The sequence below is a fragment of the Sturnus vulgaris genome, chromosome Z (genome assembly GCF_052056855.1).
Source record: "Sturnus vulgaris isolate bStuVul1 chromosome Z, bStuVul1.hap1, whole genome shotgun sequence".
Classification (NCBI taxonomy): domain Eukaryota; kingdom Metazoa; phylum Chordata; class Aves; order Passeriformes; family Sturnidae; genus Sturnus; species Sturnus vulgaris.
In genome coordinates, this window is record NC_142283.1 from 20,067,155 (window position 1) to 20,087,766 (window position 20,612).

Here is a 20,612-nt window from a genome sequence, read left to right on the forward strand (position 1 = left end):
CATTTTATGTCTCCCCTGCTGTAAACCATTCGAGGTCCTTTCATGTGTATTTATGTATGGCTCTTCAAAACAAGATGACAAATTTCCCCTTCCCTTCACAAAACATGCACAAGCAAGCTCACAATCACCTACTTCCTTTCTAATGCAAACAAGTCTAGTCTGGATTTCTCACAGATCATTAATTTGATCTCTGTCCTTCCCTTTTTCCTCTTTTTTTTTTTTCAAAAAAATTTTTAAATTCCTTTCAAAAATTTAATGAATGCAACTCCTCATTCGGAGCCTGATCCACCTCTTTCTTCAGTCTTAAACTCCAGTAACTGCAAGCTTCTACGTGCAAACATAAAGAAGGGACTACGGCTAATACGCACTTTCATCTTCAAGCAGCTGGAAATGTTAACTAGCCATCCTCCTCGTAGATGTCAGCATTCAATTAAGTTTTGGTTCAAGTAGTACGAGGTCAGTTGATAAGGCAGGTTTGCCATTAAGTAAGAATATACAGTCTTCAAGTAGACCAATTGAGAACACACAGAACATCTGTGACTACCTAGCTTGTAGTCTCTGAAAGCTTTCATCTGTGCTTCAAGTGTTTGGTGCCTAGTACATGAAAAGCAAATGCTGCAAATACACCTTACTTACTATTTTAAATATTGTTTAGCATTTAGGCAGAAATCTCATCTGGGCATGATGCTCCTGAACTAAGCTTCTATGAATGCCAGAGATTTTCTCCAGTGAAGAGTGGTGGAGAACAGAAATCAACTTTTTAAAGCATATGAAATTATTTGACTTTAAAGAGAGTTAGTTCTGTCTTGTAATTAATGAGACTATTACCATACTAATGAGAATATTTACCATATTAAAACCAGGCTCCTATTAGATAAAAGGATACCCTAGACAGCAGTGAAACACCTTGGCAGCTGTACTTTAATAGTGACAAACCTTCCCGATCCTACTGAATCACATACTTGCTTTCAACCATGTTCAAGGTAATTCCATGAAGAAAGAGATTTGTTGGAGCAGTCCTGAATTTCCTCACAATATACTAGAACAGTCTCATTTAAAAAAAATAAATTAAAAAAAAGGCAAAGCTAACTACAGCAGGATTATTTTGTGTTTCTAATCTGAAAAAAATGGCAAAGGAACCCCTGAACATGGTAACATATAAGCATAAATCTTACCATGAGTGAAAGCTATAAAATCTCAATGAATTTTGAGAATTCACTTTTGAATCAAAAGAGCCTGGCTGCACTGGACTTTGTCATACTGATATCAAAGGATTTAATCACCAAGTAAAGATTACCTGGATGAGAATGGTTTACTGGATGACATTTAAATGAATGCACACCAAAAGCAGTCACTGAATTAATTTTTGCAAAATTAAGTGGAGAAAATCACATCTTCAGTTACTATTTTTGAGGTCAAGTTAGCTATTATATCGTTGGTGGATGATACAAAACAAGTTAGCAGAATCTATGTCGAATAATAAGCCACTTCGTGCAGCCCAGTGACAGAAAATGGTTGTGGACACTTAGCACTTCGTTATTTACAACACCTGCATGCTGAGTGTGTGCCTTTAGAAAACGAAGCATTCACCTTGCTTGCAAAGGCAGGAATTAGTAGTAGTATCTTTTACAGTTTATCACAGAGCTAACTAAAGCCTTTATTTTTTGCTGTTCTATCAGTGAAATAATTTTCTGCAGCAGCTAAACGTCCGTACTGCCAGACGCTGGCACAAACGTGCATGTTTACAAACTTCAAAAGCAGCAATTAGCTCGGGAGAGGAACAGGAGAACAAATTATCATCTGAACAAGCGGCCAAGGCTAGAAAAAGACAGAGCCATTTGCCTAAGGGAAACCCAGTAGTTACTGCCTTGCGACTCACCCCGGGATGAGCCAGGCAGGACAGAGGCGGTGGCGACGGGCAGAAGGGCATCTCCGCCCCAAGAGACCGGGCTGCAGCCGCAGCCCCAGCCCCAGCCCCGCTTCCCCCGCCAGCCCTCTATCCGCACGCCGTCCGGTCCACCCCCGGGCACGCCTCCCTTGGACTGCCAGGCAGTCAGGCACGAAGAAAGGGGCGGTGGGACGGCTGAGCCCTCGCAAGAAGCAGGTACTTTCTTCACGCGTGATGGAGACCCAAACTTTTCGCCGCCCTCCCCGGCTGCGGAGCGAGGGGCGGTGCTGACCCTCGGCCGCCCCAGGGGCTGCCCGAGCCCCCGCCGCCGCCCGCCGTGCCTGGGCACCGTGTGGCCGGCGCACCGCAGACAGAGGCACAGCCTCCTAAGGCACCCTGCCCTCAGCTGGGAGCCTTCCGTGCCCGTGCAGATAAGGGGACAGGGTGTGTGCGCGCAGAGTGAAATCCCTTCCCTGCTCAGCATCCCTTCCGCTCAGCATCATCCTGTTCCCCCTGCTCAGCATCCTTTCCTCACCTCAGCATCATGCTGTCCCCTCCTCGGCATCCCTCCCCACCTCAGCATCCGCGGCACGAAGGAGCCCCGCTCCCGGTCCCCGCCCGGCGTCCCCGCGCCCCGCCGGCCCCAGCGCTCCGCGGCGGCGTGGGGCGTTTGCGGGGCACCTCATCGCCAGCCCGCAGCTCCTCCTGGACAGCCATCCCTGTTACTCGCCATTATAAAAACTTTCTCTTTTTCGCCGTTTCTCCCATTTGGCCTGGAGCCCGAGGGCGGAGAGGGGCTGAAGGAGCGACAGGGTGACTGCTGGGCGGAGGGAGAAGAGTTGCGCCTCGCACGGCTTCCCGCCCGCCGGGCGACCACGGAGGGGTCTGGCCTTCCCAGCCCGTTTGCCTGCGCTCCCCAGCCGAGGAGAAGCGGCTTGGCAGAGCCACTGGCCCGCGGGGGAAGGGGCTTGAGGCGCCCGGCAGAAAGGGGCGGGGAGCATCCCTACCCCAGAGCCCTTGGCGGGGCCGAGGGAGGGCAGCCGGCAGCCCACCTTCATCTCATCGAGGCCAAGACGGAGGGGAAGCGACCACCGTCCGTGGGGAGCGGGCGGGGAGGTGAGCCCGCGGCCCTAGCCCACGATCGCGAACAAAGCCCGCGGCTGCGCCTAGGGCTGCTCCGCGGAAGAAGTTGCCTCGATTCCCGGCCACTTCCCCCAATAAGCAGCCACAGCCTCGGAAAAAAAACAATAAATAAATACATCGGCCGCGACTCAACTACACCCCGGGAACAGCAGAGACGGCAGGGTTACGCCTCCACTCGGAGCGCACACATAGTTCTTGTAACAAAGACCCCACCACCCAGCCCCACACGATGCCCGGAGGCCCCGGGGGTACGCGCACGGCGGCCTCGGCCGCGGCCCCGGCGTCCCGCGGCCGCCCCGCTCCCCACGGTGCCCGGGCGGGCGCGACCCCCGGCCAGTCAGAGCTCGGGGATGGGAGGCGAGCAGCCCCAGCACGGCGCCTGCAAGCCAAGCCATGCCAAGGGCTAGGGGAAGGAGGATAACATGTTAGGTAATTGGGGGAATGGGGGGTTGGGAAGAAAAGGAGGGGGGCAAATGAAAAAGGGAAAAGAAAGACGAAGCCACGAAATGCTGGGAAAGTGACAACAGCAAGCGCAGAGTGTGCACTTGCGGGCGGCTCTCCTCCTCCCTAGGCGCTGCAAACGATGTCGAGACAGAAGGCAGCAGCCCGCCTCAAACCACACACCACCCTCGCTCCTTCCGAGCCTGCCGGGAGATCCGGGAGCCTTCCCTTCCGAGCAATCCCAAAACATAAGGTAGGGGTACGGACAGGGGGGTACTGTACCTTTTCGGTGCATGTATCTGGACAGCTAGAGGACAACTAGCTGATGTAGTGTCCCATTTAGTAATCCATTTTAGGGGATCTCTCTGGGAAACTGGAGCCACTCTCTCCTTTGCAATCCTTTGTCATTACTACATGTGTGCTTCCCCGGGGATGGTATATTTAATATTTCTACTTTCTGAATTGCAAACGCAATTTGTTCATTTCCAATGATGGGCGAAGAGGGGACTGATCAGAGAGAAGAATAACAAAAAAAAAAAAAAAAAAAAAAAAAAAAGGAAGAAAAAGCGTTAGCAACTCCTCTCCAGACCCAAATTCCACTACGGTTCCACTCCAGTAAGTCCCCTTCAGTCGAGCCTCGGGAGGTAAGTCATTTCGGGGTCTCCTGGTCCCTCTCTACCAAAAGTGCTCCTGGTGTGACGGCTGCTTCAGGAAAACTCCGAGGCTGGAGGCACTCGCTGTGCCACGGCAGGAAAGCGCAGTCGCTGCTCGCCTCGAGCTGCCGGGCATTGGACTGTGCGGGTCGAGGACGAGGGAGCCGCTGCCTTTCTTTCTGTCTCTCTCTCCCTGTCTCTCTCTCCCTGTCTCCCGCCGCTCTCCCGCCGCTGCCGCTCCGTCTCCCGTCTCCCGCCGCCCGCCCGCTGTCCCCGGGACGCGGCTCCGCCGGCGGAGGCGGAGACAAAGCCCGGAGTGGAGTGCGGCGGGCGGGCGGACGGGCGGGCGCGCCCCGCTCCCCGCCCCGCCCCGCCCCGCCCTGCCCCTCCCGCCGCCACGGGCGGGGCACGCGCGCGGCCGGCCCGCCGCGCGGGGGGCGGGGCCGGGGGCGGGGCCGCGGCGGCGCCGGGCGAGGCGTGAGGGTCCCTCGGCGGGCGGGGGGCGGCGCGGAGCGCAGGGGCCGCGGGTCCTTGTGCGGCTCGCTGTCGCCAGCGACACCTCGGGGCTGGTGCTGAGCGTCACCGGGCTTACGTCGAGCAGGTGTCTGCGGAGGGGCCTCGCCGCCCCCGGCACTCGCCCGTCCCCTCGGAGCTGTCGCCGCCTCCAGCCATCACGGTCGTTCCGCGCCGGCAGTGCGCGGAGAGGCGGCGAGGGGCGGGGAGACGCCCGCGGTAGCGGTGCGAGCCCGGTGCGGGACAGGCGCAGCCGGCCGCAGCCCCCCGAAGGAGTCGCCGCTTCCCTGCGGCTGCTGCGGAGCCCGGTGCGGCAGCGAAACCCCGCGCCAGGGGCCGGGACGGGCCGCACCCCCTGGGGCGCATCCCCGGCGGGGAGCGGGGACGGGGGCCGCAGCTGGCGGCTGGCCGTCCGCTTGTCGCCTTTTCCCCTTCCTACCGTCTCAGTCCCGCCCCGGTGGTCGCTGGCTGGCTAATCCCTGTCTCGGAGCCGATCCAGCCGGGAGCAGGAGCAAGCGGCGCTAATACATTAATCCCCCTCTCCCCGTCCCCGCGCCGAGGCCCCCGGCGCTGCCTCCGGCGGTAATCCCCCCGGCCCGGCGGCGGGGCCGTGCGGGGGCTGCGCCAGGCGCCGCTCCCCGCCCGCCGCACAGGGGGCCCCGCGCCGCCCCCGCCGCGCCTCCCGGGACGGCGTCCCCGCGGCGCGGACCCCGCCGGGGCGCTCAGCCCCGAGCCACCGGCCCCTGAATGCGGCCCTGCGCACCCTGATGCTTCCCGCGGTCCCCGGCCCCCACTACTCCCGCGGCCCGCTGACCTCTCTCAGAGCATCAGGGCTGGGACGGACGGGCTGCGGGCTGTAAACCCTGCAAAACAGCTCCAAGTCGGTGAGGTGGAAATCCGCGTGCTCGTTTCTTCGACGGCGGCACGCGATTCCTCATGAGTTTTAACAGTGATTTCCACCCTCTCCACCTAGATTTCACTGGAGTTAAGGCTGCAAGGAGAGCCTCTAGTTGTTTCAGCGCGAAGGTATCTTGTTTCCAGAGGATTCATTTACATGTGCAATTGCTTCAACATGATTTATATATATTTTTTCCTAACCAGATAAGTGAAAGGACAGAGTGCAGCTAGGAGAATTGCTGTCAGGTCACGAAGTGTGGCATTAAACTAATTACTTGTTTATGACAGCTGTTTTATTCTGCCTTTTATTTTCAGATAATGAAAAGACTCTAAGACATTGGCTTTAGTTCTGTATTTGATTTGGGTCTAAAATTAACCACTCATCCATTCAACTCCTGGTTGTTAGATTACAAGGGAAAACATTCATCTGTATCAAGAAAAAGTTTCTTCTTTCCTTTCTGACAGTTTAAACTGAATGTATACTTAGGGTAATTTTATGACCAAAAGAACCAAGACCTAATATATATTTTCTTTCTTTCCCTGAAAATCTAAAACAGAAGTGAGTTCTGCACCAAATAGAGTAATTGCTGGAGACAGATAAATTTTAGTGAAACAAACTTCTCCTAGATCTGAAAGCAATTAGAGAAACTCAACTGGTACAAATAATTTCTGGGTACCCAAGCGTGTGTCAGGGGGGTAAACCAGATGAATGTACCTTGATTTGCCAAGACCTCTAACCCCAGTTCCACAAAGAGGCCCTTGATCATATCATGGTACTTCTTCCTCTGTCAGGAAATGAGAACAGAGACTGAACATAGTCAGGATTTGTGGGGAATACCCATTTCACAATAACTAAGGCTGACATTTGATCATTATATTATGTTCAATCACTACATACGTTTTTAGGTGTTCAGAACTGCCACCAGCTTTGTTGTGGGTTTGAACTGGAAGCAGATACAGGTTTGGTCTTTACTGTGTGCTTCAGATACTTCACAAATATTTTTGCAATATTGAATAGTTTATTTTACCATTGCATTTCTTCGTTAATCAAAAAAGTCTCTCTGACAGAGAATAGTTTCCACTTGTATATTTAGGCTTTTGAAAAATACAGACCAGATTTTTATACAATGAAAGTTCTAGAAGAATCAACACTAAAATTACTATTTTCCAGATACTGGTACTAGCTAAGGCATCAGAAACCAAAAGTTTTATGTTCTGCTTTTTTTCCAAAATTGTTTTTCATTCATCCATTTTCCTCCCAGTCTTTAATTTCCAAGCCTTTGCTGCCTAACTTCAGTAAGTATGCACTGTAGCCCTTTTTTATTTAGCCCTCTGCCAAAATGACACCCAGCTCTTCTGTCCTTCATTACCTCTTGTTTTGCTCTACAATTTCTGAAATGTCTTCATGGCTTGAAAACGCACCCTCATTTTTACCTGACTCCCTGGTCCCTTTCTCTCTCAGTGCTTGATCCAATGAACTATTCTCCTCATCTTTTTCCTCCCAACAAGTTTTTTAGTCTATTTTTGTGGAACTTTAATGTCAGCCTCAATTCTTCATGCTGTCAGAATTTCTGAAAACAGAGACACAACCTTACTTGTTTTGCCTTGACTGGTTAACAATTGTGAGCTACTCACATGGGCTTGGGGAAGGGAATTATTACCGTTATCAATGGGAAAAGACTTTTTTTTTTTTCACAGCCTGCTTTTTGGCAGCTGCAGCAGTAGAGTGCAGTAGGTTTTCCAGTCAGGAATTCTTGGTGAAGTCTCCATGGAGCTGTGCATTTTAAAATCCTGATCTGAACAATTCACACAGGCTATAGAGAACTTCTCCAACTCCTTCCAACCCCTCTGTAAAGTAGGTCTTTACCAAAGATACGACTTCAGTTCATGTGAAAATGTTACCTCTACTAATCCTTCCTAATCCCGTGTGAAATATGTTTGTGAGACACCTGGCCTGTATGGGGGAAGGGCATTTGTATCTTCTTTTCTGACAGCCCCTTTCACTTGGGATGTGCAAATTGACGCTAATTTGTGTGCTGAGCTCTACATTGCATAATATATATTTTCTACTGTACGGTCTTCCCAGAGCCGTGTGATTGAGGAACAGCATCCTGTTAGATACAGCCCTCAGGAGCTGGGATACTGCAGAGGTGCAATGGCACCTTGTTGAGCTCATCCCCATTCATTACCTTCCTTCACCAGAACATTCAACATATATGTAATAAATGCAACATTCCCTGAGTCCAACTGTTACAGTTAGATTGAGTTCAGCTTGTTCATGCCACTGTCTCAAAAGCTCAAAACTCCAGCAGAGTTTTACATTGTCAAGAAACAACACGAATGGCAGAGCTGAGGACTTTGACAGCTATCTGGGAAATACTTGGGGGTTTTGCCCCAAGGAAGGTATGAGATTGTTTTGACGTCCACGAGGCACTTAAAGGCTGTGATCTTAGGAGGGCTTGTACTCCTTTTTCCCTCTTTCCTACTTGGGCATCAGAAGAGTTGCTTTCACTTGTGGACATATATTTCACCACAAAAAATCCCGAAATGTTGAGTGCAGGCACATTTTAATATAAAATAAGTGTTGACTTCTTTAATCTTGCAGCAATGCTGAAATCTCATCAAACTGCAAATATGATTTGTGTCAAGACAAGATTATTGAATACCTGGCAAAGTAATTACTTTTACACAGAGAAAAATAAGATCTTTCTTTTAACCACTTCATCAAACTCAGTTGTACTCTGAAAATGTGGTTGAAAGTGGGGAGATTTTTTATCAGCTTGTAGCTGTACTTAGTGCAGCTAAAGGAAACAAGACTTAGGAAAATCAGCACAGACCCAATTCTCAGCCCCTTGGTGTAAAGTGGCAATAGGTCTTTTTCCCAACTAGCTCGTGTAGAGTCAGGCTCATATTTTGCATCTTTTTCTGAATATGTAAAATGAGATGAGGTTAAGAATAATGAGTTTCTTTCATGGAAATTACCTTTAATGGTTGGAAAATGCTTGCAAAATTCTTTCTATAAAGAAGGACCTTACCAGAAATGCCACATTTTTAGGTTGCTGGATGGCATATATAGGTTTGCTTTTCTTAATCATTTTCTTCAGACATCTTCCAAGTGGATATTCAGATGGCTATATGTTGACATGGGATGTGCTCAGCAAGGAGCATCCAGAGTATTCAAAGTTCAGCAAAGTAGTTTGTAATATTCGCTGGAAATACCAGTGAAGGTTTTGCCTCTATTGGGAACCCAGAGTGTCTCTGTGCCAATTCTGTGCAGGTTGGTCTTTACAGCTATGGAGGATTTTGGAAAGTAAGCAAGGCTGCAGAGCAGATGTTTTATGCAGGAGGCTGCCCTGGTCAGCTCCTGCTGTACTGTGCCAGAAAAATCAGCAGAAATTCATGTTGCGCTGTGAGCAACATTCGCATGTCACTGTGTCATCTAGTTCCCAGAAGAGGAGAGTGTTACATGATGGTGAAATAAGCAGAGAAAACTGTGGATAGCGGCTGGACCATATGGTGAAGGGAGCGGCTCCCCCTTAAAAAAACAGAGAAAACAACAGAGCATGTAAGATCAATGTGGGAAAGTGATGTAGAATTTAACAGTTGTTAAAACCAACAGAAATTTGCAGTGATTCATTATCAAATTACTCTAAACACACATGGGCCAAATCCTCCTGTTTAACATAATCTTTTTAATGGTAGTGCGTCTGTAACAATTTCACCTGCTAATGATCTGTTTTGTAAAATTTCACTAGGAAGGGATTTTATGGTAATTTTTAACTACCCTGGAGACCTCCAAAACAGGAATATGACTGATCTGTTGTATTCCATAGGCACTTAAGTTCAAGTCACTAGAAAAATTATTTGCTATTGAACTCTATTGGATTTTCCATAAAGGGAAACTTAATTTCTTCACACATTGGATGTGGATGATCTCACGTTAGTCTCTTGTAGTTAGAGTCTCTGAGAGGAAAATTAATCAGAAACTATGGAGAGAACATGTGAAGAGAGTTTTCAAGGTTTCTTTCTCCTCAATTTTGCTATGGGAGAAGACTGCACACTCCTCTGTTACTTCATGGTAATTTAATTTCAAGTATTGTGCTCAATGTTTTTAGTTCACTCTTTCAGAAGATTCACACCCCCAGCTATTTCAACGTTGTTCTTGGGTACTGCACCCTTTTTGGGTACAGTGAGGAACTGAACAGAACTGTTCAGTGAGGAACTGAACTCTCAGCTGCTGTCCTCTGATTAAGGTTTGATGCTACCTATTGAGTTGTCTGGAGAGTAAGTGAAGAAGTCTCTCTTTGAAGGACACTCTGAAAACTTGTAGAATGTATTTTGATTGAAAAATTATGTTAAATTCATAGTTTTCTTTAGGTAAATCCTCAGTTCTCATTAGGACTCCTTTAAAGAAGGCTTGATTAATAGCTTAAGGATAACAGTGAAAAAAGAGATTTATTTTTGGCTTTGCCTATGTTCTTGCAGTAGGTAAATGGGTTCAAAGTGAAACATTGCAGTAGCTTCCCAAAAAAATAATGAACATTTCATATCTACATGGGGTAACTAAGTGTAAAAAAATCATAATTGAAAAGACAGCACTGAAACAAGTAAATATTATAATAAAAATGTTTTAAGTACAATTACAGCACCAAACTGAGAGCAAACCCAAATTTGAATAAAAAGAAGTAGTTTGTTTAATAAATCAAAATTATTACTTTCAGTGTCCCTTCAGTGGAACTGAGCCCTTAGGAACACTCAGTAAATGGAATTGCCAGGCAATACAATATTACCAAATAGAAACCAAATTACAAGATAGAAATAATGGTTTCAGTATCAGAAATAAGAAGGTTTACACGGTCCTCCTACCCAACACATGCACACAAAATTCATAACATTAACTCTTATCTAGCTGATTTTTTTCTTTTCATTTTTTTTAACCTTCAAATTGATGACAGTCTGCAACTGACAAACTAAAAAGAAGAAGGAGAGGGACAGAGGGGGAAAGAGGAGCCGGGATAAAATGGAAGAGTCTGGACAATGGCTCCAGCTGAGAAGATTTGTGAATGTGCAATGGGCAAGAAGGAGGGAAACCGGGGAGGAGTGATGGGGGAAGGAGATACATAGAAAGAGGACCAAAGAGAATGGAAAGCAAATAATCCCTATGTGCAGCAAAAGATTAGCCAGATAAAATAAAACAATGAAAGAAGAATGGGATTGGTCAGACCTTGACCATTGAGCAGCTGATCAAAAATTATCTTTTTAGTCAGCTTTTATCCTTCAATCCTGAAAGATTACTGAATTAAAATAACTAGAAATGAGAGACTGAGTAGCTCTAGGTTTACACTTGCTTTTAAACAATATGAATATTTTTACATACTAAAGGAGAAATTGATGTCAAGCACATTATGTCCTGCTAAGATACAGAAGAGTTACTGAAAATGTGTTGAAAGACACAACACGACATAGTCTTCGGGAAGAAGCTGTGTCCTGCTTTTGGCAAGGCGGTTTTCATCAGTGTCAGTCACCTCCTAATACAACCTGATGAATTATTTGGACCAAATTCCATGTGGAAAGAGTGACACAGGATTACCAGGAAATAACAGTGCTCCAGGACATGGGATCAGTCTAGAAAGGCAGCAGCTTGACAATCATCATCTCTGATGAGTGGGCTAGATGGAGTTTGGCTCCTCTTGGCTCACAGCTGTGAACAAGGTGAAATCAGCTGGTGAAAGGAAACGTATGTCCCACATCCTCCCTGTGCACCTTCTGTCACCAAGGCTGACTTAATGTCCCTGGTCTCTCACCGAGAAGACCAGAAATTTATTTGTCTCAAATGGAAAACATGGGATGAGCCATAAATTTGTAACACAGTGTGTTCTTTATGGGTTATAATGGGGAGTTGATGGGGTCTCTGAGTGGTTTCTGAGGATGCTGTCTAGCAAAAATATTATTCAGGAAAAAGAGCAGAAATGTATATTTTCCTTTGTCTGCTTGTCCGCAATCCCTTTTCCTAAGAGGTGTTTCTAGCTCTAGTTCCATTAACTGGTGTAGAAAGGGCTCTCTTTTGGCTTTTCCTATATTATGTTCGGTGGAGGAAAGTTATAATGAAGAATTCTGGAGACGCATATTTGGCAGTCTAGATTTTTCCACGTAATTATCTGTACTCTGCCAATGGTACTTGTATTCAAAAGGGTTTGACTCGGTAAGAAGTTGCATGAACCTCATGCAGGTAGGTAAGGAATTAGATGTTTCTTACTGCATGCAGATGTGATAGCCTCTGGCTCATTTGATGAGGATGATGAGAGGTGCAACCCCTCCCTTCCTCCCTCCTTCTAGGCTCCTGGTAGTCTGGAGTTTCCTGGTGATTGTTAGAGCTGAAAAGCATTTGCTAATGAAGCCTGCACTATTAACAGAGAACAAGGGAAGGAGAGCAGAGACTTCCTGTGTTTGCTCATTCCTGGCAATCATTACCTAGCTGCTGCTCCCAACTGTGACTCTCCCAGGTAAATCACAGCCTAGACATTCCAGTCCTGCCTGAGTTTCAGTCACTCTACTGCCCTGATACTAGTGCAACAAAATTGAGAGGAAGTGAGCAAAAGCCGTTTGGAAGATTAATCACCTTTTCAACATAAAGGACAAGAGACCACGAAGAAACTAACTGCTGGGAGAAGTCTGTCTAACTCACCGTGAAGAGAGGGTTTCCACTGTTTGAAGATGCATATTTGATTTCTGACTTAAACCTATGGTCCTTTCTGTAAACCACCATACCAAACTTTTTACCAGTCTTTTAGAGTGTACTTACCGGTGCATGTGTGGAAGTTTAGTAGATGAAGAATACCTCATAGTTGGAGAAGTGCAAGACTATGCATAAAGAAGAAGAAACGTGGAGGAAAACATCAGCTTGCATGCAACAAACCACAGGCATCCTCATTTGTGTGCCATCAATGAAACTCCCACTAGCTGGAAAACAAATTAACATCTTATTGCCCAGGGTATCATTTATAGCGATATTCTTGGTGACTAACTCTATAGCTCTATTTGGTCTGTCCTTGTTCCTCTCTTTTGGCAGGAACTTCCTGTGGATGTTTCTTGGACTGTACTTTCAGCCCTGTGTGGAATATGCATTACTGTTCACAGAAAATCAGCAGAAAACATATGTGCATTTTAATATCTGCTACAACACTATGTCAAAGACACAAATAAAACTTGATGTTCGAGTATTACATTTTTGCTTGGGCCTGTGTTCAGTTAAAATCTTTAAGTTGGGTGTTCAGTTAAATAAAAATCAAAGTGTATTTATAAACGTGCTGTGTTTGATGTGGGTTAAAGTGCTTGGGGAAAAGAAGTGGACTTAGAGAAGTCTTTGGGAGTTATGTCACTGACTTTTCATGGGACCTGAACATCACTCACAAGACAGAGTCAGTAACATTAAGCAGTTAATAACCATGCCTCCTAACCCAGTGAAAACAGAAAATTAGGAAAACCATAAATGTAAAATAGAATAAAAAGGCATTAAACTATAAAGTCTGGTTCAAGTCTTGGTCTCACTTGAATGAGTGGCCAAACTGTAGCTGACTTCAATGTATTGAGACAGAAATTTTCAAGCCCAAATCCTGATTTTGGGGTTGTCTTTGTGTATGTCAGATAAGACATAAAAACTCCACCTTTTTCCACAATCTACTTCATGGTAATTGAATGAATTTGCCACTCATGCCTCTTGGGAACTGTTTTCACAGTGACTTTACCTGTACTAATTGCTGTCAATTAGTATCTGACCCTAACAGGTAGTTGGGGGTTTTGTTTGGTTTGGTTTGGTTTGGCATTTATGTGGGTCTTTTTTGGTTAGGCCTGTCCAGAATTCAAAAGTCAAACATACTACAGCAAAAAGTACTCCTTGGTTATTAAATTTTCCATCTGAGTTATAAAGCCTTGTAAGTAGAGGGCTTGTAATGTGAACTCTACAGTGACCTTAGTGATGGTGGCACATTATAATATGCATGTTGCTAAGAGGTCTGGTTAATGAATGTCAGTAGGATTAGAAAATGATGAGTGTACTTTTAAAGGCTGCCGTGCTGTGATAGATTTTTATCACTAAGAACAATGAAAGGTGAACAGTAATCTATGGACATTGCCTCTTTCTTTCCTCCAGAAATCAGCACCGTCTCTTATTAATTAAATTGAATACAGAACAATATAAATCTCTCAGTGCTTATTCCGTTCATTTCATACATACTAATGAGGATGAGCTTCTGAAGCTGGTGGTTGGGATCATTTATTCAGTGGTGGGAAAAATAACATCAGGATTCAGACCCCCTGCTGACTTTGCACACTGTTGTGCTAGATTTATATTGGCCTACTAATAAGTAACTGAATACATTAAGTGAGACGCTCGTCACTGCAAGAGTTACAAGGGACTCCTTGTTTTTCTTCCTTGTGTATTCTTTGGTGAGGAGATTAGGGGAGATGGGCCCATTATGTAAGTCTCTCCTCTTGGTATTTCATCCACCAGTTCAAAGCCCTCTTTTCCAAACAGAAACTATGCCAAAGCTCTCATCAATCATTAAAAGTCCCAGCAGTTACAAACTCACTGATTTTGATGTGAAGTGCAACAGTTCTGCTTTTTTTTCACATAAGAAAGTGAATCGCACTATGCTTAGCAGTTCAAACTCTACATTGCACAGTATGCATGATTAGTGAAGAGAGAAAATACAGGGCATTCAGCAGCCAAAGAAATGTCTCTTTAGAGCTCCTCTTTGGGAGGAAATATAATGAAACAAGCATGCTGGGTATTCCAGTGCTGCATATGTAGCTGAAGAAAAGAAAAACCAGAAAAAAAGAAAACCAAAAAAACCAAACCAAACCAAACCAAACCAAACCAAACCAAAACCAAAAAACCCAAAAAACAAAACCAAAGCAAAGCGCAAAAAAAGAAAAAAAAATTAAAAAAAAATCTGTGTGAGTCCCTGGATATCCACATCTAGTTTTTAATCAATAGACCCAAATTCTTTGCCTTCCAAATGTAGGATGGGAAAACAATATGTAGTGTGCTGCCAAGCAAGCGTTTGTGTTACAAACCCAAAATACAGCAATATGACCATGCTCTACAGGAAGTGCCCTGTGTTCACTTGATGAAGTTTGATTGGGAAGCATTGAAAAAAGTACTGTATGGCAACTGACAATAAATGAAGACTTTTCAAAATCTCTGGCTGCTGTATTTATTATGTCCATTGGTTGTTGGAAGACAGGCAAAACTCACCAGATATTTAGATTAGTAGACTGATCCCTTCTATAAATGAGTTTACAGTGTGACTTAGAAAACTCAATTAGCCTTATTAGCTTAGCTTGTGTAACTGCACAGGTAATTAACTAAGGTTCTTTGAGAAGCCCCATCTGTACTGTGTGGCTTTACACAAGAATAGGAGGTACTTTTAAAACGTTTTGCAAGCAAATTAATAGGAGGAAGACAACAATTTCTAAAGAAGAGGTAATATATTGGATGCAGATTAGTGCAAGTGGGACTTCTATGTAACCATTACCCCCAAACTGGCTAAACAATTCACGTTTTTTGGATGAGTGCAGAAAGGGTTGTAGTTCACGATTAATGGCATATAAGTTATGTGACTGGAATACCATGACTGAATTAATGTAGAAGTGAATGAAGGAATAAAAAAGTATAGCAGAGACTAAATACGGTCTTGTGTGCATTTTGTGTGGCAATATATAGGTGAAACTCTGTAACAATGATTTTCATATATGTTCCAATTGACTTTGAAGTGTGCATATCACCCTCTGAAAAAAAATATTTTCCATTTTGCCATGCTTTTGGGTTGCTATGCTTTCTTCCATCTGACAGCTTTTGTAGGTGACTTGTTTTGTGAATGGAGCTACTCTTGCCTTTGAAGTTGTACTTTGTCTTGAAGAATTACCTGGGAAGCATGCTTTTATTGTTAGATCTTGAGTCAGGATGGGACTTGTTAGTCATCTCTGAACATGTGGTGAAATCACAAATAGGATCTTCTATCTCAGGAACTCAGGTTTTACATTATAACTTTTTTTGTATAGAGATAATATTCTTGCACACTTCATTGTTTATGGAAGTGAATATTTCAACAACAGCACTAAGCGTGATTTATTTAGACTATATAGCCTGTCTAATGCTAGTGTCTGTGAATAGTAACTATGAAGTAAACCAGCATTTGGAAGAATTTGATGAAATATAGACAGAAGTCAAAATCATTTTGCTATAGTAATAGGAGAAAGGTGTATAAGTTTTATACAGAGTGGGTCTTAGCTCATTGAATTTACCTCCCTTATCTCACATTTTAAAAAATAAAAAAATCCTGATTTTTTCCCTATTTTTATTGCTGTGTCTTAGAATCACAGGGTTCATGTGCGTTCAACTATATAGAGGAGACACTTGGTAACAAATAGGTCTCTGTAACACATCGGTTATAGGCCCACAAGAAAAGAAAGAAAAATTCAGTAAACCTCTGTCACTTACAGTCTGTTTGCTAAATACGGACACAGAGCTCCAAGATCTTTTCGTTCACCTATTCTTTGCAGCCTTAATGGTCAGGTACCCTATGTATTTACTGGAGATATCTATGAGTGTATCCCCAAAGTTTGGGCATAAGGAAAGAGTCAGCTGTACGGATGAGGTAGAGATGGAAGTTGCTATGGTAAGTCTCTAAGAAGTTGTTGGAGCCTGACGATCTTCTCTGGATGATATCCAACCCTGAGATGCAAATTTTCCTGGCTGCAGTTTACAGCATTCAGAGCCTAAAATTATGGCAGATACGTAGTGCTTTAAGCTACTTCCTACTTAAATGTCTGATTCCTGGACTTCTGGACCATATCTGAAATTACACCATTGCTTGCTGAAGATTATCATCCGTTCTCTGTTAAAAAGATTGTGCATTAAAACAACATGTGTTATCATTAATCACTTATACTTGCAAATCTTCTACATCTATGCACTATTTACTTTTTGCATTGCAAACATATTGAGGAAAAATTATGTGTAGGGTTTTGTTCTGCAAAATAACTTGTGTGAATGGCACAGAGTACATAGAGGACAGTTAGGTGGAGTCAGATCCTGAAAGGGGTGCTGGTATCTATGTAATTAGGATACCATATGCACATTTTAGCCTCTATTTGTGACTCTTCTTCTAAAGCAAGGGGGTTAAGTAGCCACAGTGATACTGACTATTGCCAGTTATATCTGTATTATTTTAATGGGGATTTATGTCACAATGTTTTCTTCAACAAACAAATCGCACAAGAGAAGGATCACACATAAAGAAATAAAATTTGGAATTCTGAAGTTCTGTCATTTAGATCAGGAGCACTATAAAAGAAGAAGTGGATAGCAAAGCTAAGGCCCAGACCCAATGCAAGTTTCCATAAAAGAATAGATCTATTCAGATAAACAGCTTTGATCAATTTCTGAAACTTAAATATGTTGTAATCATTATGAGGCCAATTTTTATATGGATTTGAATCCATTAAATTCCTTGGCATTATTCCTGTTTTCCACTTCTAGTGATGCACATTATATTATTAGTGTCTCTTATTGGAGAAATGCTCAGTTCTATCTGTCTCCTTCCATTTTATGTATGTACAAATACTATATGATATCCAGGAGATGTGTTTTTTTCTGTGTCTGATAGACATTCTCAATGCATTACAGTGTGGCTGGATTCACCTGTTTATTCAAGCAGCGCACAAATGTCACTTGGCTGGTTTAAGTCTCCCCGTTGGCAGCTGATTTCTGCCCTCTCAACACTCATGCACCTCCTAGAAGGATGAGAGGCAGCTCTTCTCATGGCTCTCGTCTCATTTGTCCTTTCATCAGGGAGCAGCAAGAACGCACCTGTGTGAGCGGCCAATAGACCTCACAGGGGCGAGGCGTTTAATCTGCAAGAGGTGTTGTTTCAAGCAGCCCTAGGACCTGGCATACTGGGGCTGTTCCTAACTCTGGTCATTTGGACATGACCACAAAGTAAGCATGCTAGGCTGATCCCCAGAAAATAATTTTTAGCTGCAGCTAGTGGCAAAACACTGTCAAAGTTTCAAAGGATTTATCAATGTTTCTGAAGGAAACATTTAAAGGGCCTTGTTAAATCAAACATTCCCATCTAGCTCTAGAGGCATTCCTGTCCCAGGTCTGCAATGTTTGGTTACACTTCTATTGTTTGATGTAGAGCCTTAGATCTTCAATTAATATGCAATTCAGTGTTCACTGAGACAATGGCAGGATCTGCTCAGCATTCTGGCAGCCTGTGAAACAGATAAACTCTAACCTTTGCCAAATACAAAGGATGATAAAAGCAGAAGTCACTTTTTTTTCAGCTGAATTAAAATACACTGCCAATGTCTTTGTAGTCCTCATCTTTTTTCCTGCTTTATTGTGGTAACCTTCAGTTGGCATTGTATGGCACCTATAAAATACATACTGCAGAATTTAAATTAAATAGAATTGCAGCAGCAAGCAGAAAACCAGAGACCCTGAGTTTGCTCTTAAACAGTTTTCATCCATTAGATTCAAAGTGTAACATGTGTTGATAGATTATTCTAGCCTGTCTCTGGAAATAGGTAAGGAGTCCAATGCCATTGCAATTTACTTTAAAATACCATTAAGTTCAATGGGGCAGGATTTCACCTGAGGTTGTTAAATGGGAGTAGGTTGAGATGGCATCATGGAGATCTTTTCATGTGCCTATCTCAGGGCTAAAATGTTGAAAAAATCAAGTAAAAAAGCTGTATGAAAATGTATATTCCTCTTAAATTATTTGATCATTAAGAGATAGCTGTTTTCTGCAAAGAAGAAAAAATTAAAGGTTATTTTTTATATGGGAGTCAGTAGACAGTGGCAGAAAAAAAACCCCAAAAGCAAAACCAAAGACCTAAAATACATTCGAGAGTTGTAGGTTTGTATCTTATGAAAGCCTCTGTGTGTGATTTGACAGTTCATGACTATATCTCAGGGTTGAGATATAGTCCTGTGTAGAGCAGGACAGCACATTTAGGATTACTTTTCTCTCTCTTTACCAGACTTGGGGGGAAAAAAGAAGTTCCCATGACATGCTATTTTTAGTCACTCACAAAGGCACTGCAGTTCTACATTTCTCCTGCTTTGTGCAAGTGTTTTGTCTCCGAAATATTTTCAGAAAGAATAGGTGTGAAAGACCCCCATGAGCCTGTTCAAACAGTGCTTATCTGCCTTAGACAAATCAAGTGTTAGAGCTTTGCCAGCCTGACAGGTCTATATTGAAACGTATTAGAGTGAGAATCACAGAAACAGCTTCCCTAGAAGATCGAAGAGGGTGATAATCCCGGTGAGCTGCAGAAAGCTGACTTTGGAGGCCTGGGGTTGGCACTGGGTGATGGATGGAGTACTTAAAAAGTCAAGTGATTAACCACAGCCATTTGAGAGCGTGCGTCCAAAGGATAACACAATGTTGTTACAGCCTGGGTAAGGAGGTCTGGAGGCTCAGGGCTGAAGAGAGGAAAACTTCACACGCTCTGCTTCAGATTGAGTAGAGCCTGCTTTTGTTGGGAGGGTTTTTATCACTGATGTCATTGCAGCAGCAGCTTCATTCATCCGCTAGTTTGGGGACCGGTCTGCTCGATGGCTGAGACGAGGCGTGGGTTCCATCCTCTCCTGTCTCTGAGAGCTTGGAGTGCCCAGGGGCACTCCCATGTGCCAGACACATGGCTGGGCTGTGGGGCAGAGCTGCTCCCAGCCTTGTTCTGCTGGATGTGACCGAATCGAGGCCACTGCGCCGACACAGCAGTAAGGCTGACAAAATATGAACATGGACCACATGGGAATGTTGACAGAAGCAATGTGCTGCAAGAGATGCCATGTGAAATGCTCATCAGGGAGATGGGAGAGGTGGTCTCAGGTGGGCACCCATATCACCAACCCACAAAATAAAAAAAAGGGCATAGGTACCATTGATACGTCTTCCTTGGTTTTTTGAAGCCTACTTTGAAGATTGCCTGTTTAGCTTTAGGTTTGAGGTTTTGAGTAAAAAATTATTTACCAACTTTGTAATTAGTTTCAGGACTATGAAACCAGGGCTATGGCTTAAATAAATGGGCTCTAAATAGGTTTCAAGGGGAAAAAATATATCTGGATGCAGTTCTGTTATTGTCTACTTCCTGTTAGGTCACATCAGAAATAATGTTACATGGAAATCTCTTTAAAGATATAGCTTATATTCAGTTATCTCACTACATAAATATGAAGTCAGAAAAAACCACATGATTATTTTTAGTCCTACTATGTGTATTAAGATGCTATGATGATCTTACTGAAGTACTGGCAGTACTTTTGTAAGGGGTGTGAAGTTCACATCAAGTATCCATGATCAGAGATGCTATCAGTTGAATCACTGACCATTTAATTCTGTTCACCTTTCCTCTCTTGATTTGTTGCTTTAATTTCCTATGTTTGATTTCTCCAGTTATTTTAATTTAGCTCCTCTACAACTTAAAAAAAAAAGCCAGATTGTCAAGTTTTCAAGTGAGCTTGCTGACCAGAAGAATCTCTTAAGAGGTTCACAGTAAATCCAGAGGCACAGCACATTTTGTTTAAGTGCTTGTCGCTGAAGATTGGAGTGCACAGTAGAACTTGAAAAGAGTTTGGAAGACTGATTCAAGCAGCAGCATTATTTTACACATGAGTGCATCAAGAAAGAACATAGAAGGTGATAAGAAAAAGTTGCAACCATGGAAAAACTATCAATTCATGTTTTCACCTCTTTTTAATTAATTTGAATTCTTTTAGTCTCTGTCATTTACACATAGCTAGTTAGTCATACCTTGGGTCCCACTGCTTTGATGAATAGAATGAGAAATTAATTTATAATGTTTGATTTTGCTTATATAATAATTATATCACTGAAACTGGAAAAAAAACCCAAAAACTGGTTGGCTGATATGAACATATTTGACATCCACTGAGTATCTTTTTTCTTTCTCTTGGTTTGTAGTGTCTGAAATTAGTCACTGAGCACTATCTTTTCACCTTCTTCCTTAAGAAATGTTTATGATAAAGCTATGCAGTTTCC

General features: G+C 43.8%; 1 protein-coding gene and 2 long non-coding RNA genes across 7 annotated transcripts in view; 1 reads left to right on the top strand and 2 right to left on the bottom strand.

Moving 5' to 3' along the window:
• The window catches only part of SEMA6A (semaphorin 6A), a 118,846-nt gene extending 114,512 nt beyond the window's left edge, over positions 1-4,334 (bottom strand). For 3 of the 5 annotated variants that reach the window (XM_014874362.2, XM_088157108.1, XM_088157106.1), the window contains exon 1: positions 3,755-4,334. The gene's annotated coding sequence lies outside the window, so the exon portion shown is untranslated. Of the gene's footprint in view, positions 1-2,423; positions 2,443-3,754 lie in introns of those variants that run through there. The other 2 variants (XM_014874364.2, XM_088157107.1) reach the window with 2 other exon arrangements.
• Positions 3,530-20,612, top strand: part of LOC148219726 (uncharacterized) — a 75,994-nt gene continuing 58,911 nt past the window's right edge. The window contains exon 1 of the long non-coding RNA XR_015799648.1: positions 3,530-3,725. This is a non-coding gene — a long non-coding RNA (uncharacterized LOC148219726). The remainder of the gene's footprint in view (positions 3,726-20,612) is intronic.
• Positions 6,571-20,612, bottom strand: part of LOC148219727 (uncharacterized) — a 177,967-nt gene continuing 163,925 nt past the window's right edge. The window contains exons 3-4 of the long non-coding RNA XR_015799647.1: positions 12,338-12,495; positions 6,571-9,070 (exon numbers count right to left, since the gene is read on the bottom strand). This is a non-coding gene — a long non-coding RNA (uncharacterized LOC148219727). The remainder of the gene's footprint in view (positions 9,071-12,337; positions 12,496-20,612) is intronic.